This window comes from Eumetopias jubatus, unplaced genomic scaffold, assembly GCF_037043125.1.
Source record: "Eumetopias jubatus isolate StellerSeaLion01/CBP00866 unplaced genomic scaffold, mEumJub1_p1.0 scaffold_12, whole genome shotgun sequence".
In the NCBI taxonomy this organism is placed as follows: domain Eukaryota; kingdom Metazoa; phylum Chordata; class Mammalia; order Carnivora; family Otariidae; genus Eumetopias; species Eumetopias jubatus.
The window spans coordinates 112684807-112699928 of record NW_028274818.1 but is presented as its reverse complement, the minus strand read 5'-3'; the positions used below and the strand labels follow the sequence as shown (position 1 = coordinate 112699928).

The window sequence follows — 15122 nt, the reverse complement described above, 5'->3', positions numbered from 1 at the left end:
GACCCAGGACATTGACCAGGTTGTAGGAGTGGTCACTACGGTCCATTTTCTTCACGGCCATGAGAAAGACCAGCCGCATGCACTCGGAGGCTTGGCCCAAGATTACTGGGAAGTCATCCTGGTAATCTTTGCTGACGATCTCGAGCATCTCTGCCTGGCGGGTCGGCTGCTTGTTGCGGTATTTGAGGAGCAGGAACTCCACCAGGGCAGCCACTTTCACGTGGAGTTTGTCCTGGAGAGAGGGTTGCGTGACTTCGGCTCCTCCCAGGTGCTCGAACCCTCCTCATCTAAGCTGCTGGGACCTCCTCTTCCCCAGCCCCCGACAGCTGTGCTTCCACCAGGCCCTGTGCCAGGCCTGGGTCTTCCTCCATTAGGTCCTGACCCCCGGTTTTTTAAAGCAGGCCCCCAGCCTCTGTCAGACCAGGATGCGGACGTGCTGACACACCGCCTGTGGACTTGGCACAAACAGGCCTCCCAGGGCGGACAGCAGGGGCAGGCTTCAGTGCGTTGTCCCTGTTCTGGAGTCCAGGTCCCTCCCTGAGCCCTCCCTCAGGGATCTCAGCATGAGCCGCAGCACCACTGGTGATGCTGTCTCTGCTGTCTCCAGGCCTCTTCCCTCGGACCAAAGCCCTCACTGCCATGAGAGCCACGGGCAAAGACTGTGGACGTCGCATCAGGCTACACAGTCCAGGGATTCCCCAAGATGGGTCCTTCAGGTCCCTTAGCCCTACCCTCTGTTCCCCATCTGGACTCCCTGGATGGCCGGTGCCCTCAACCCTGCTCCTGAGGGCCACTCCTCACAACAAGCGCTCAGTGTGTCTGGGACACAGAGCAGAATTCAGGAGACACCTCATGTCACCGTTGTCTCACCCAGAGGCCTCCCAGGACATTCCCTACTGGGTCCAGGGTCCTTCCTTCCTCCCTCTGGTCGTCACCTTGACTCCTGACAGAACCTGGGCCCTCCTGCCCCCTGTCCCCACGCTTGTGTGCGCGTGCTTGCCTTTGGCATTTGCACAACGATGGTCGGGAAGGCATCAGAAGCAAGAACCAGGAAACTTCTATCTCTTCAGCTTCTGACCCCCATCCCTTGCTTCTTCCGTTCTTGCACCTTTCCAACCCATCCCTAGGCCAATGGCCTGTGATTTCGGTCGAGAGCCCAAGCAAGTAGGCAAGGTGTCCAGGCTGGTGTCCAGGGCATGAAGAAAAACTTTTTCTTAAAGCTATTTATTTATTTGAGAAAGAGAAAGCACACACAGGGGAGAGAGAGAAGCAGAGTCTCCACTGAGCGGGGAGCCCCATGTGGGGTGTGATCCCAGGATCCTGAGATCCTGACCTGAGCCGATGGCAGACGCTTAACCAACAGAGGACCCAGGCACCCCAAGAACATGATAAAACTCTTAACTCTTGGACTGGGTAAGAACAAATGCTGCAGAGTGGATGGTACTCACACAATCAGCCCCTGAAGCAGCTGAAACCTTCTATGGCAAGGAACCCCACAGGAGAGCTTCCTCAAGGACACCAAGCTCTGGATGTGGGAGTCATCCCAGGAAACAACCCCCCCACCCGCAGGAGGCTCCTTGCCCTGCTTTCTTCTCCCAACCCTCCGTGGCCCTGCACTCCTTAAAACGCCCAGGGCTCTGTCTTCACGGGCACACACACACACACACACAGGGAAGAACCAGCAAGTGGCCTCACTTCATGCCCAGCACCCTGCAGGAGAGGCTGCCGAACCCAGCAAAGTCTGGAAAGGGCCTGGCGGACCCCAGGGCTCAGGCCCCCTCTTCCTCATCTCTCACAGTCCCTTCAGACAGGGCCAGGGAGGAAGCCAGCTGCCCGCACCTGACTTGTAGCAAATACTCCAGCATTTGCAACTTGCTGGTTTCGGCGTGGGCCCTGGAACCCCACGGGACCTCATAGCAGGAAGGTCACTGCCGGGCACCTGCCAGTACTCCACGTACCCTTCTTGCACCCAGACCTTGGTGAGGAGCTCCCTCGGCTCCCTGTAGATGACATGCTCCTGGCCGGCATACACCCCCATGACCCCTAGCATTTCCCACACCTCCTTCTCGGGGGCACAGTCGCCATGCAGGAGACTCACCCCCAGGAGCACCACCAGGATGCCAGTCTTGGGCACTCCATGCTCACCGCTCAGCATCCCATCATAGGTGAGGCCCAGGATGGGGACCAGAATGTAGGAGTGGTTGCTGGGGTCCACTTCCTTCACATCCATACCAAAGACCAGCTGCAAGCACTCAGAGGCCTGGCCCAAGATCACAAGGAAGGCATCCAGGGCATCCTGGCCGACGATCTCCAGCATCTCTGCCTGGCTGGTCGGCTCCTTGATGTGATACTTGAGGAGCAAGAACTCCACCAGCTCGGCCAGCTTCCCCTGGAGTAGGTTTTGGAGCTCCGGCTGGGCTTCTTCGGGCTCCTCGCGGGGGCTGGCGCCCTCCTCACCGGAGCTGCTGGAGCCCTGGTCAGGAGCTGCTGGATCCCTGGTCAGGCTGGCTGCAGGCAGTGGCTGCCTGGGCAGTGGGGGAGGGGCAGGCACTCAGAGAGCTCTGGGGACGACTCTGGAACCCAGCAGCAGACCCCTCCTCCAAGGGGACCAGAAAGAGGGCAGAGCAGGAGCCAGATGGGGCGGCGGACTGGGAGGAGGCCAAGGTGGAGAAGGGGGGGGTGCGGGGGACCTTCTCCTCCCCAGCCCCCAAGAGCTGTGCCTCCACCAGGCCCTGGGCCGGGCCCGGGTCTTCCTCCAGCTTCCAGAGCTCACTCCTCTGACCCAGGGGCATGGTGTTTGTGTCGAGCTGAACCTGAAGAAAGAGGTGGGATGGCTCCTCAGGGTGCAGCCCAGGTAGCAGAGGCCTGAAGTCCTGGAGCTGACAGTGCGCTGCGTCGGACTTGGGTGCTGAGGGGTCCCCTCTGGGGTGGGATGGGCGAGCCCCTGGCTCCATGCTCAGAGCAGGAAACTCACCTTGTTCACTGGCACTCACCTGCACCTCCCCTGCTCTGGGACCTTAGAGGCTCCTGCCTCAGACCTAGGCCTCGACTCTGAGCTCTGGAAGCCCCTGGAGGAGAAAAGGAGGAGTCACTTCGGGGTGCAGACACAGAGCACGGCCCACGGCCCCCAGTGGGGCAGGAGGGCTGGGGCGCACTCTGTGAGGTCCCCATCCGTCCAAGCTGGCTGGTCCCCTCCTTGGCCCCTCAGGGGACTGCTATTTCCCCTGGCAGGGCCTGGGCCGCACCCCCGCAGCCTGAGGCCACAGGGTCACAGCAAGGCCGCCCAGCCCTGGGACCCCACAGAAGGTAAGCCAGGGGGCCCACCTCTGCCCACGCCTGCCAGAGGTCTAAGGGCTCGTCTCGGGATCCCAGGGATGGCCAAGCTCGGGTGCCGTCTGTGCTGGGATGGGCGCACCTCTCCGTCTATACCTTGACCCCACGGAAGGCCTGGGAATACTCCCTGTGTTGACCGGAGGCCACCCTCCTGGTGCCAAGGCCTCATCTCTGGGAGACGCCAGAAGGAAAAGTCAGTTGAAATAACTTGGCCCACCGATCGCCCGTCTCCCCATGGCTGGCAGCAGCCACAGGGTATGCCTGGGCCCTAAGGATCCTGCTGTGGGAAGCATCCCCTCATTTCTCATCTGCCCCCCACCATCAGGGCCAGACCCAGAGCCAGGGCACCTGCCTCCTCTGCTACCGGAGTCCAGACCCTCAGGCCCGGGCCCTCTCCATCCTGAGAGGAAGGATCTGGGGAGGAGGAGGGACTCAGCCTGACAGGCCCCACCCAGGGTTCCCAGGACCTCCAGGTAGGGGCTGCACAGACTTCTGGGCCATCCCTTCCTGGTCCCGAGGGGTGGGTGGGGAGTCACTCACTCCTCCCTCGGGTGTCCCCACACTGATTCTTGGCAGAAGCAGGGACTCCTGTGTGTCTCCCAGGTGCGCTTCCCCAGATGACCTGACCCCGACCTCTCCCAGCATGGTCCTCACCTCCCTGAGAGCTCCGAGAAGAGGGTGAGGAGCCAGCACGTCCTCGTCCACGGCCACGTCTCCATCCACCCCCTCAGCCCCCGGCAAGATCCCAAAGGGCTGGTCGTAGGGACGGGCCACTCTGTCCTGGGGTGGGGATGCCCTCAGGCCCCCAGGACGCTAATCTTCTTTCTTCCTGCCAGGGCCTGCGCTTCTTCCAGGTCCCCAACGTGAGATAGAAGGCATGTGCCCCTCAGACCAAGACCTCAGCTCCCCGAGGACTCCCGCCTTCTGGCCCATGAGACAAGTGAGCATGCGTGCCAGGTTGGGCCCCCGCTGACCGATCCTCCCTGGTTCGGGCACAGCCAGACTCCGGTGCCCTGGCTTCTTTGCTGAGATGGGGTGGAGGGGGTATGGCCAGTCCTCCCCCAGGGTCCTCACCCTGACTCCCAACCGGACCTGTGCCCCACCCCCCCGACCCCGCACTCCACCCTCACACACACACAGGCCCGCCCCACCCCAGGCCCGCTCCTTCTCACCACAGGCCCTCAGGCTCTAACAGCCAGATGTGGACCCCCGGACAGGAGGCGTGGGCTCCTCCTCCACAAGGGTCCTCCTCCATGGCCTGTCCGTACTGCGGCCCAGTCAGTCCTCCCTCTGGTCCTCCCCTTCCATCCTCGCAGGACCGGGCTCAGCCTGGGCGGCCCTGAAGCCTGCTCCTTCCACCCAGACCCCAGGCTCTAGGAGACATGGCTGGGAAGTCAGGGCACGCCCTAGGTGCCCATCTGGCCCCGGGGCCTCCCGGGACCGAATCTGTTCTCTGTCCCCAATCCTGCAGTCCTCCTTCCGGTCCTTGCCTTGCCACCCAGCAACACGTGGGCCACCGCCCCCCACCCGCATACTCGAGGCAGTGCTCCATCCAAACGGCCAGGGGTTCTCGGAGGCCCTGAGGCCAAAGTGGCCACGCACTGTGTGGTCTCTTCCATCCCAGGAGTCTCCCGTGGCTGAAGCAGGGCCGCGGTCCCGCGGGCTCCCTGGGGAGTCCCCTGGGGGTCCTCGCTTCGAGCCCTGGCAGGTCCTAGGCCACTCTGGCTGCTGTCCCCAAGCTGGTCTGCCATCACCAAGGCCCTCCCTGCCCTGAGCCCACCGGGGTAAGTCTGTGGCTAACACGTGTGGCCACGAAGCCCAGGGCTTCCCAAGGCTGAGTTGGGGCGTCTAGGTCTCTCGGGCCTTCTTCTGATCTCCACCAGGACTCCCTGGGTGCCTATGCCTCTGCCTGTCCCTACTGCCTGCGGATCGGCTCCTGGGCACCGGAGCATCCCGTGTCTGGGACACCCGGATGGGCCAGTGGGGGACACACAAGTGCACGCACGAACACAATCGGGGTGTCCCCGTCCTCCACTCAGGCCTCTAGGGACTGACTCTGGGCTGGGGTCCAGGGTCTCTCAGTCCTCCCTCTGCAACTTCAGCGTAAACGCCAACAGGACCTGGGCCTGCCCCTCTGCCCCCTGAGCGAGGCCCTGCTCCTTCGATCCACCAAGGACCCCAGGTTCTCGGGAGACCCAGATGCAGAAGTCGCCGCACTGGCCACGTGTCCCCATCCCGCCCAGGGGGGGCTCCCTAGACTGACATCATGGGTGGGCTTCTGCGGGGCTCCCCTCTGTTCTCCTGCCGGGTTTATCCCTGGCCTCCGCAAGCCACCCCCCCAGCAATGGTTGACCAGGGCCCTCCCCTCTGCCCACATGAGCATCTGCTCCTTTCATCAGGGCCTCACCTCAGTCTCTCTGAGACACGGACTCAGAAGTCCAGACTCACCGTGTTTCAATCAGCCCCCCTCCCCCCAATGGACCTTCCCTGACTGACGCTGTGCTGGGGTCCAGGGTCCTTCACTCCTCCCTCTGCATCCTCACCATAAAGTCCAGCAGGACATGAGGCTCCCCTCTGCCCAACGAGGGAGGCCCTTCTCCTTCTGCCAAGGCATCCAGGGTCTTTGAGACCCGGATGCGGAAGTCAGGACTCACCACGTGTTCCCAACACCCCCCCCCTCTGCCACCCCGGACCTTTCCAGACTGAGGCTGGGCGGGGGTCCAGGGTCCCTCAGTCCTCTCTCTGCATCCTCAGCGTGAAGCCCAGCAGGACCAGGGCCCGCCCCTCTGCCCACCCAAGGGAGATCCAGCAATTGCACTACTGGGTATTTACCACAAAGATAGAAATGTAGGGATCCAAAGGGGTGTGCACCCCAATGTTTATAGCAGCAATGTCCACAACAGCCAAACTGTGGAAAGAGCCAAGACGACCATCGACAGATGAATGGATAAAGAAGATGTGGTATATATACACAATGGAATATTTTGCAGCCTTCAAAAGGAATGCGATCTTGCCTTTTGCAACGACGTGGATGGAACTGGAGGGTGTTACGCTGAGTGAAATAAGTCAATCAGGGAAAGACATATATCATATGACCTCACTGATATGAGGAATTCTTAATCGCACGAAACAAACTGAGGGTTGCTGGAGTGGGGGTGGTGGGGGGGATGGGGTGGCTGGGTGATAGACATTCCATAGGGTATGTGCTATGGTGAGTGCCGTGAATTGTGCAAGACTGTTGAATCACAGATCTGTACTTCTAAAACAAATAATGCAATATAAGTTAAGAAAAAATAAAAAGAAGAAGATAGCAGGAGGGGAAGAATGAAAGGGGGGAAATCGGAGGGGGAGACCAAGCATGAGAGAGGGTGTACTCCGAAAAACAAACTGAGGGTTCTGGAGGGGAGGGGGGTGGGGGGATGGGTAGCCTGGTGATGGCTATTAAAGAGGGCACGTTCTGCGTGGAGCACTGGGTGTTATGCACAAACAGTGAATCATGGAACACTGCATTAAAAACTAATGATATAATGTATGGTGATTAACATAACAATAAAAAATTTTAAAAAACAAAACAAAAACAGCTCCTGGATTCATTAATTTGGTCTTCTTGGGTTTTGGTTGGTTTATAGTTTAAATTTCATTTGTTTTTGATTAATCTTTATTTTTTTTCTTTCTACTGGCTTGGTTTTTATTTTGTTTTCCTAGTTCCTTTAAGTGTAATATTATGTTTTTTATTTGATATTTGTCTTGCTCTGTGATGTATTCCTGTACAGTTATAATGTCTCCTCTTAGAATAGTTTTGCTGCATTCCAAAGATTTTGGATCATTGTAGTTTATTTTCATTTTTCTCCATATATTTTTTGATTTCCTTTTTTACTTCTTGTTTCATCTATTCAATATTTGGTAGAATGTTATTTAGCCTCCATGTATTTGTGCTCTTTCCATCTTTTTTTCTTGCAATTGCTTCCTAGTTTCATACCATTGTGGTGAGAAAAATGCATGATACAATTTCAATCTTTTTGCATTTGAGACTTTTTTGTGGCCTAACATAGGATCCATTTTGGAGAATGCCTCATGTACTGGAAAAGATTGTGTATTCCAATATTTTTTAAATGAAATGTTCTGAATATATCCGGTAGGTCCATCTGGTACATCGTGTTATTCAAAGTCATTGTTTCCTTGTTGATTTTCTGGCTAGATAATCTATCCATTGATGTGAGTGAGGTCTTGAAGTCCTCTATTGTATTACTGTGATTACCTTCCTTTATGGCTCTTAAGAGTTGCTTTGTGTATTTCAGTACTCCTATATTGTGTGCAAAAATATATTGTTTTACGTCTTCTTGTATCTTTCAGCACTTTTAATGTAACATGCCACACCTCTCTGGCCTGCAAAGTTTCTAAGAAATTTATTGATAGTTTTATGTCATTTCCCTTATATGCAAGTTTTCTTTTCTAGTGCTTTTTAAGATAATTCTCACTTTATCAATACTATTTTGCCATGAGGTGTCTTTGTTTGCACCTCCTTGCTTTGATTTTTTGGGGGGAGGGTTTCTTTGTGCCTCCTGGATCTGGATACCTCTTTCCTTCCCCAAATTAATGAAATTCTCAGCTATTATTTTTTCAAATAAATTTTCTGCCCCTCTTTCTCTCTCTCCTTCAGGATTCTTTATAAAGTGAATGTTATCAATCTTGATGATAACGCTGAGTTCCCTTCACCTTGTCACATACTTTATTATTCTTATTTTCTTTCTTTTTTGCTGTTCATCTTTGTTGTTTTCCATTAATCCTCCTTTAGCTCCCTGATCCATTCCTCTGCCTCATCTTATATGCTATTGCTTCCCTCTACTGTATTTTATTTCAGTTCCTGAGTTCTTTATCTAAGTCTGGGTCTCTTTTCAATATGTTCTGTCTTTGTATGACTGAGAGCCTACAGTCTTTTCTCAAATCCCATGAATATCTTACAGCCATTACTTTGAATTTATAACAGTCATATCGATTATTTCTCTTCATTTAGCAATTTGATGCAGTTTTGCCCTTGTTCTTTTGGGATATATTCCTCCATCTCATTATTATGTGTAACCCTCTGTGCTTGTTTCCTATGTATTTGGAAAATAAGCTACATTTCTTGACCTTAACAGTCATGGCTTTTTGAAGAAGAGGTCCTGTGTTGTCCAGCAGCACAATGCCCCGGTTCACCAGAACCAGGTACTCTAAGGAGGTCTCTATGTGGATTGTGTGCACTTTACTATCATGACTGACTAGAGTTTCCTTCAGTCCATTTGGCTGCAATTGACAACTGTGCTTGTTACACCAAGAAGGTTTTTGACCCTGTGCTGTGAAGGGACCAGCCTGCTCCAACATGTGCTAGAAGTTGGAAGGTGACAGCAGTCAGGAAAATGCCTGCCTTAAGCTCATGTGCAGGGGCTACTTGAAGGATGATATCCTTGCCGTGTGCCTTGAGGCTCCCAAAGTGGGCAGTAATAGCAGTCATACCTGCTATGGCTGCCCTTGCCCCAATTTTTAATTCTATCTCATTATGATAAGGAAAGCTAGTTTGTATGACTTTACCCTTCTTAAAATGTTGTTAATAAATGTTTATTGTTCTTATATAAGGTCTATCTTGGAAAATGTTCCATGTTCCCCTAGAAATCATGCCAAAATTTCTATATATATTTAATATCTCTGGGTTTGGTATACATATATTTATAATTGTGAAATGTCATTATTATTGTTATGTGTCCTTTTGCTTTCTTACAGTTTCATGTTTGTGTGAATTTAGTGTAAATGCCACTGATCTCAATCGGTTTCTACTTCAGCACAGTCTATTTTTTTTTATTGTTTCATTAACAATCTATCAACGTCTGTCCTTAGAACTAAGGAGAGTATCCTGTAGGCAGCATAGTTATTTTCTCTTTTTAAATCCATTCCATTCTGTCAATCTGTATCTTTTGAATGGGACATTTAATAGGATTACTGGTGGGAAAATAACTCAATGCCTTTTTGTTAAGTGTTTTCTTGTTATAGCTATTGCTGTCCCTCATTACCTTTTTTAATGCCTTCATTTTGTTGATTTTTTTAATAATGGGATGCTTTTATTTACCTCCTATTTCCTTTTGTCTGTAGTTTATTGATACTTTATTTGTCATTACCATAGTGTATTTGTTTGCTGGGGCTGCCATATCAAAGTATCGCAACCTGGGTTGTAATTAATAATAGTTAATTTTCTCACTTTTCTGGAGGCTACAAGATGGACGTCAAGGGGTTGGCAGAGTTGAATTTTGTTGGGAACCCTTTCCTTGGCTTGTAGACATCCATCTTCTCTGTCTGTCTTTACACGGCTGTAACTCTAAAAGTGTCTGTATCTTAAACTCCACTTATATGAAATCACGTATATTGGATGAAGGTGACCCATATGATCCATGTTGACTTAATTGCCTATTGGAAGTACTATTTCCAAATACAGACACTATAAAATAATGGAGGTTAGGATTTCAACATATGAATTAAGAGGGGACCCAATTCAGTCCACAACACATGTGGATTACAAAAAAATGACTTCTACAATACATTACGTTACTGATATCATAGATGAGATTTTTGTATGTGTGGTCCCATTAATATGTATTTATAATAATTTTCAGGTTTGGTTTTTCAAATCTTATAAAAGAAGTAAAGGTGGACTTCTGTGTGTTTTGGTCAAGTTCTCCACACACAAGTCACTTTTAAATTTCCTTAGACTCTCATCCCTGCATTTTTTTTTCTAGAATTCTTGGATTTGTATTAAATGTCTCTTTGTTAATGTCTTGCTTCCCCCACAAATTGTAGCTCACTGTTGCTTTAATGATCCACTGCAACTGTCCCTGCCATCAGAGGCCTTCCAACTATGCCACTTTACCCATCACTGTTCTGAGCCAGGGACAGACAGAAATCATATGGAGATCCCTCCACAAGTCAGTACTTTATAAGCAAGTATGTTCTTCTTTTGTCTAAATGATGGAACTGAGAATTAAGAAGTGTCCTCCTGACTAAACCACACTGCTCCAGCTGGGGGTATGGCAAGGGGAGGCACAATTCCACAAACTTTCCCAACATTTTGAGTAAGGACTTTTTCTTGGTTAAGGATTCACGTGGCTTTTGCACCTTTTTAGCTGGTTTCTGGAGTTCTGACAAAACTATGTTTGTCCATATGTTGTGCTTTATGGAGTGTCTGTGGGAAATGAGGGCTGGCACATTCTAGCCCACCGTCTTGATGTTTTGTCCAAGATTCAAGGGACAGATGTGTCGGCAAGGTTTTAGTGTGCCTGAAAGAATGTCATCAGATATACTGATTTATCTAATCTGTTCTCCTCATGACACATCTGCTCTTACTCCCTTCCTAGGACGTGATCAAAGGAAACCAGATACTGTTCCATGTCTATATTGTCATTATTTGTGTGAATTTAAAGGGGCATCTGTATCTAAAGTGATCTCCTGACTTTCCCTTGGTATGGTTTTTGGGCTCAGACACCCAAATGTGTGGATGCAAACTGTGTCTCGTGTGGTAGAAAAACAGGCATTTGTTAAGTAAGGTTGGGAGTCTACCCTCCAGCTGGGAGGAAGTCAGCCATGAACAGTGATGTGATTGCATTGGGCTGGATATGTGGTTGGAGAAATTTGCTGTATATAGTAGGAAATACCTTCTTTAGTTTCAGAGTCTTGTCTTGGTGGAGGGAAAAGAATCTTCACAGTAACAATCACTCAGCTATCTGATAGGTGTTTAATCGGCTGAGTCCTCTGAGGTAAGTGAAAAGAAATTTGCAAATGACACTATAGATAAAGGGCTGGTATCCAAGATATATAAAGAACTTCTCAAACACAACACCCATAAAAAATAATCAAGTCAAAAAGTGGGCAGAAAATATGAACAGACACTTCTCCAAAGAAGACATACAAATGGCTAACAGACACATGAAAAAATGTTCATCATCATTAGCCATCAGGGAAATTCAAATCAAAACCACATTGAGATACCACGTTACACAAGTTAGAATGGCAAAAATGGACAAGGCAAGAAACAACAAATGTCAGAGAGGTTGTGGAGAAAGGGGAACCCTCTTACACTGTTGGTGGAAATGCAAGTTGGCACAGCCACTTTGGAAAACAGTGTGGAGGGTCTCAAAAAATTAAAAATAGAGCGACCCTATGACCCAGCAATTGCATCCTGGGTATTTACCGCAAAGACTCAGATGTAGTGAAAAAAAGGGCCATGTGCACCCCAATGTTCAAAGCAGCAATGTCCGTAATAGCCAAGCTGTGGAAAGAGCCGAGATGCCCTTTAACAGATGAATGGATAAAGAAGGTGTGGTCCATATATACAATGGAATATTACTCAGCCATCAGAAAGGATGAATACCCAACTTTTATATCAGCATGGATGGGACTGGAGGAGACTCTGCTAAGTGAAATAAGTCAAACAGAGAAAGTCAATTATCATATGGTTTCACTTATTTGTGGAACAAAAGGAATAGTAGGGAGGACATTAGTAGAAGGAAGGGAAAGATGAGGGGAGTAGAATCGGAGGGAGAGTTGAACCATGAGAGACTATGGACTCTGAGAAACAAACAGGGTTTTAGAGGGGAGCGGGGAGGGGGGATGGGTTAGCCCGGTGGAGGGTATTAAGGAGGGCACATACTGCATGGAGCACTGGGTGTTATACAAAAACAATGAATCATGGATCACCATATCAAAAACTAATGATGTAATAATGTATGGCGACTAACATAATAAAATTAAATTAATAAAAAAAAGAAATTAGAGTGCTTTGATGAGTTTCCTACAACATATATTGAAAAGGAAAATATGCAATTATATTTAAAGAGATACATTTCAGTTTGATGATTATGTAGTGTGAATTCCATTATGCATCTGACATGCATTTACTCAAGTGGGAGTATTTCATAGGTGGCTATGTTATCATCATATTGCTTAAGTGATTTATGTGAAAAGAATATAGAGTTAAGTATTTGAGATTTATTTGGTCTTATATCACATATGAGTCATCCCAGGTTTAAAGACAAAGGGGATGAAGACCACCTTGTCACAGTGAGATAGGGCCAGAGTCTGGTACCAGTGTGTACTTCTAATGTAAGAAAGCATGACCCTGGAACATCCTTGTATTCTTGATGGGGCTAGTGAACATTTTTTTTTCTAGTAAACATTTTTGATTCTTTCTTCTCTAAACCATAACATTTTGCATTATATTAAGCACAAATTCATATCCAACAATATTTTTGAAATAATGAAAATATTTAAAACAGGTAAAGTATTTCAGGAATTAGGAGCCCTCAGTTTTCCATTATCAACGGACAGAATAGCTTTCAGTCTCTCTTCTCATCCCCAGTGTGACTGGGTAAAAAGTCCATGTGGTCACCTGTGGAAAGCTGAAAGGCCTAACCTACTCGTCAAACCCTTGCTGCCCACTGCTGGCCTGCCAAGAACCCTGTCCCCTCTCTCCAGAGAAAACGAAGTCACTCGGATTGAGGGGGGTGGATTCTCGCATTGTGACCAGCGAGGGTGGGGAGCAGAGGTTCACTGAGGTCTGGAGGGCTGGGTTCTGGGGTCTCAGAGCTCAGAGAGCACATGACATGTCCCTTCAACTCACAGATGGGGAAATGGATGTCCAGAGAGGGGAGGAGTTGGCCCGCAACCACAAAACCCCATCTCGAGCTCTTCTCCAAGTGCCATTTCAGGGGACAATCCCCCATTTCCAGAAGGTAGCAACTGGGGTTCCAGGCCCCAGATAGAGCCACAGCCCATACCCCATTCGAAAAATGCCCAGGTTCTCCTGGGGCTGCATGCACCCTTCCACCCGGCGACCACACGAGCCATCAGTGGTGAGGTTGTGGACAGGGGACTCGGCTGCCAGTTTCTCTCGCTCTAAAAGGGGACAGTGTCCCGCATTCTGGTGGACATTACCACTAGGCACCACATATGTCCCCTGCACTTCAGAGACCACTGAGGAAATGACCTGCCGTGTCCCTACCCCTGTGAGAGCCCCTCCCATACTCACCTTTCTCTTTCAGGAATCCCCAGCCAGACACCCAGCAGGCCTAGGGAACTCGAGGTGGGCCTGTGCTAAATTGGGGCAGGCAGCCCCTTCCGATGAATTGCCCACAGGGAACGGGAGGGGTGATCTTCATGAGAGCGATGTCATCGTGCTCTAAACTGGGGATGTATTTCTCATGAATGATGATTTTCTCGACATATCTCTCCTGTTGAGGCAGCTTCGCTGGCTTTTCATTCCCATACACAATTTCCCTTGTTCCAAAAATCAGTCTCCAGTCATATACTTTTCTGTGGGCACAGAGGCAAGCCAGGTCATCCTCAGAAAGGACGGACTTGACAGAAACCTCTGGTGATCATGATCCTCAGAGCCCTCCTCAGCAAGGGCCTGGGACCACCCACTCATGGTCTGGTTGCCACAAAGCCCAGAGCCCCGGGGAGACTGTGCACATGGAGCCCTGGAGAATGTCCCTTTCTGGGAAGAGCCTTTCTGAAGACCCCCCTCCACGTGCTCCCACACGTACTTTTTGGAGACGAAGCAGTGGGCAGCCGTAAGCAGCCAATGGGAGTTCAGCAAGGTGCCTCTGCACGCATGGTACCTTCGGTTATTATGGGACATGAATACCTGGAGGCTGACCATCCAGGGCCAGGGCCCGAGGGTTCCACTTCCCGGTGGGTTCTGCCTGAACCATAACCCACAGGGGGCACTGGGGAGAGACCAGGGGCACAGTTCAAACCAAGAAGAGGCACAGCCTGTACTCGCAGCTGCACGATGGGGGAATCAGGGCTAGGGGGCTGGGCAAAATGGGGCAACCGGGAGTGTGGAGGGTCCGAGGGGGAGCTGCTGAGGAGAGGTGCTGTCAGGGTGGTAGGGAAGCCAGAAGCTGCAGACTTCAGAACTGGTTTTGAGGAGTATGAGTTCTGGGGTCTTGTGGGTGAAGCCCCAAGTCGAGGAAAGAAGGCGCGCTAGGAAGCAAGACGGATGATAAGGGCCTTAGAAATATGGGAGATCCCAAGGCAGGGGGGAGGCTAGAGGAGGTGAGAGAGAGGTGTAATGGCTTGAGGTCTTTAGAGCCAATTCTGGGCGGGAGACTTAGGAAACAGCCACAGGGTTGTTGGGGCTGCGATGTGGGGTTGGATGGTGGCAGGAGGAGGGAGAGTAGCCACGGCAGTTCCAGTGATCCCAGGTGTGGGGAGCAGCGGGTTCCGGGGTGGAAGTTCTGGGAACTGGGGAGAGGCCACAAGAGTTTGGGGGTAACTTGGGGTCTGTCAGAGTCTAAGGTGGAGGCCCGACCCTAGAAGAATGCCATGAAAATACCCTGGGGTCTTTGGGGTCAGCCACAGGAGGAGCACCTCACTATCCGTGGGAAGAAAGGGGTTTCTAAAAATTGGGACTTGATGTGCAAGAGGCAGTGAGGTCAGTCTCTAGGTGAGGGAAGGACCCCAGCGTCTGTGCTACGGGAGGCATAGGAGCCCGGGGTCAGCCCTGGGGTCTCTTGGCTGATGAAGCTGGGAGGAAGGATGCTCTGAGTTGGGGATGTTGGTCACACCTGTGAGACCCAGGGGACTACTAAGGCCCAAGCTTGGCCTCCTTCCTAGCCCTGGACAGAGGGCGTCTGGGTGGGGTTTGGTATTCAGAAAACACCCTTTCCACCCCCCGGACATGTCCCTGACACATACTCATACGTGGCGTTATCTTTGGCAACCACAGACACTGCCAAGGCCAGCAGAACGGCAGTTGGCAGCAT

At 50.9% G+C, this 15122-nt stretch overlaps 1 pseudogene; it reads right to left on the bottom strand.

Moving 5' to 3' along the window:
* The window catches only part of LOC148162919 (acrosin-like), a 39734-nt pseudogene extending 24612 nt beyond the window's left edge, over positions 1 to 15122 (bottom strand).